The following is a 3,468-nucleotide window of genomic DNA, read 5'->3' on the forward strand; positions in this document are numbered from 1 at the left end:
ATTATATGATAAATTAAATGTTAGTTATTATATTATGTGTACTTTTCTTCTACTTAATTATATATAATGTTAAGAATAATATACTCTAATTTTTTTTCCAAGTTTTCTTTAAGAATTTTTAGAGACTAAGCATAAGTGTTGGTGATAAAATGGAATGGAATGATTGTTTGTCGCGTTTTCCGATGAATGGAAGATTCTGAAATATTATGAAAATCGGCGCTCTTTTCTTGGGAGATTCGTAAACAGGAACGGTCGCCATATTTTACTTTACTTTTACTAACTTTTCTCTTAAATAATTAAAATTTAAAATATTATACTGAGTGTTTTTTTTTTATATTCATGATTTCTTAAAATCTAGGTGTTTTCATCAATCTGCTACAATTTATATTTAAAAAATATATTTATAGACAGATCGTGTTTTTGTAAGTATATTAAGAAGTCGTTATGATAGAACATAATTTCACAGTAGACCTATGTTAAAAGGAAGAATGTACTAGGTTCCCACAATTTTAGTATAAATTTGTTGGTTTCACTATAGTATACACAACTTTAATTAAGATGTAATATTTTAATATGTTTAGATAGAAGTGGAGTGAATTTTTACGTGCTTCAATGTAAATAAAATTAAATGAGTTAAATGTAAATAAAATTAAATAAAAGTTGTGGATAAATGTGACGATTTCAGTTATTTTTATTTTATATTGAAGTCACACTCACAATTTTGGTATTGAATGTATATATACCATCTTCTCGTTATTAGAATTTACATCATCCACAACTCCACCGTCCTCTTCCTTAACGAACCAACTTCAGGGCTTGATTTCACTAGTCCCTGCATGGTGGTGAAAGTGTTGCAGTGAATCGCTAAGGTCTGTTTGGATCAGGGATGTACTCTTCCTACGGACGGAAATGAAGGTGCACCTCCTATTTGGATATGGAGATGAAGGAGGATGAAGAAGTGGATGGGTGGAAGGTTCAGCTTCTTCTCTCAAGTGCAGAGAAATAAGTGAGAGAAGAGAGAAAGCCACCTAAGAATGTCTGCAATTACGCATGTGCCCCGTATTTTTAAAAAATCTACTATGAATTAATCACATCTAATTTTGTATCTATTTTTTTAACTATCCATGCACATATAATAAAACATAAAATAATTAATTAAAATTGTAAAAAAGTTTATATATTAATAAAAAAATTAACTATATTAATAATATAAATATTAAAATAAAAATAATATTTAAAATAATTTTTTAAAATAATGATAATAAATATTAATTAAAATCATTTCAATTATTTTAATTTTATTTCAAATAAACTGTACACACCCAAAAAAATTAATCATTTATAATAAAAATAAAAATATTAAATATATTTCTAATAAAATAAAAATGCCTATATATATATAAAAAAATAGTATAAAAATTTAGTTAAATTAAATTTTACAAAATATTTCATATTTTATTATTTAAATATTTTAAAGATAAGAGTAAATTTGTAAATATATATAATTTAAAGAATCATAAATAATATTAAAATTATCTAAATACATTAATTTACATAAGAGTAAATTTGTAATCTTACAATATACACAATTCAAAATAATTCAAAATATCCTTACAACCATCACATCACTCACATATTTTAATAAACTTTCCTCACATATCCATTCTAACATACCCCAATCTAAACTTTCTTCACACTTCCATTCCCCCACACCCTCAACTTTCCACTCCTCCACACCCTCAACTTTCCACTCCCCCACACCCTCTAATCCAAACAAAGTCTAAGAGTGAAAATCGTCATCATGTTTATTCACCAACCTAGGTATAAAATCTTAGACTTAGTTGGACTATTTGGTCTTTCTCTCACACGTAACAAACCTTCCGGCCTTCTTCTCCAAAGTTCAGCCACGGCCACCCCATACTGAAGAAAAACAACAGAGTTTGTATTTTGAAAGTAAACGAGAACCTTACGTGGCAGAGGATTTGTGATCTTTATCCATAAAAAAACTTTCTTTCTTTCTTATTGAATGTATTGAACTGCTTTTACAAGCTTATGTTAGGTAACCGACAACCGCTAAAGGGAATAAAAACAATTAAATAATAATTACAATACCCTCCCCTCAAGCTGGATAATGAATACTCATTATTTCAAGCTTGTAAATGATGTTTTTAAAATTAGCATGATGCAAAGGTTTGGTGAAGATATCAGTTGGTTGATCACAAGATTGAATGGGAAGAAGATGAAAAAGTCCAGTATTTAACTTCTTTCAGATAACATGGCAGTCAATGTCAATATGCTTGGTTCTTTCATGAAAAGTTGGATTTCAAGCTATGTGACGGGCAGCTTGATTGTCACAGTATAAAACTGTAGTAGCATTAGGCTTTATATTAAAATCATTAAGAAGATGAGTGAGCCACTGAACCTCACAAGTAGTAGTGGCAAGAGCACGGTATTCAGCTTCAGAGGAAGAACGAGATACGGTGGTTTGCTTTTTGGACTTCCAAGAAATAAAAGAAGTGTCAAGAAAAATACAAAGACCAGTCATGGATCGCCTTGTATTTGGACATGCAGCCCAATCAGAATCACTAAAGGCCTTCAATTGAATGTTATTGTCTGCAGCAAAAAAAATGCCTTGTGCAAGATTGACTTTTATGTACCGGAGAATATGTTGTGCAGTTTGATGATGATGAATGGTTGGCTGTTGAACAAACTGACTAAGGAGATGTACAACAAAGGTGATGTCAGGACGTGTGTTGGTTAAGTAGAGAAGCCACCCAATTAATCTGCGGTAGGAATTGGCATTGTGAAAAAGAGGCTTGTCTTCAAAAAGAACTTTGGTATCATGAATCAAAGGAGTAGAAAATGGCTTGCTGGCAAGCATTTGCATTCGTTGAGAATGTCAAGGGCATACTTGCTTTGACATATATGTATGCCTTTTTTTGTTCTAGCGATAATCCGGGAAAATACTTGAGCTGACCCAGATCTTTGATTATGAAACTGGAATGCAAGGAGTTCTTTATATTGTTGATCTCATCAATGGAATTTCCAGCAAGGATGATGTCATCTACATAAACAAGTAAGCAGTGAAAGTGCATGCAGTCTTTTTAATGAATAAGGAATAATCTGAACTAGATTGTATAAACCCAACAAAAATAAGAAATGAAGATAATTTGGAAAACCATTGTCTACTTGCCTGTTTCAGCCAATACAAAGATTTGGTTAATCTGCAAACTTGGTTAGGTTTAGAGGTGATAAGTCTTGGAGGAGGAGTCATATAGACTTCTTCATCGAGATCTCCATGAAGAAAGGGATTGTCCACATCCAATTGATGTAGGTGCCAGTTATATGCAGATGCAAGATCAAGCAATAAACGGATAGTGGTTAGTGTTGATTTTTCTCAGCAAGTGTACCAAATCAATTGTAATATAGTACTCTTTAAAGTACGAATCTCGAACCCACATGGAACAA

The sequence above is a fragment of the Phaseolus vulgaris genome, chromosome 8, assembly GCF_000499845.2.
Source record: "Phaseolus vulgaris cultivar G19833 chromosome 8, P. vulgaris v2.0, whole genome shotgun sequence".
NCBI lineage: Eukaryota > Viridiplantae > Streptophyta > Magnoliopsida > Fabales > Fabaceae > Phaseolus > Phaseolus vulgaris.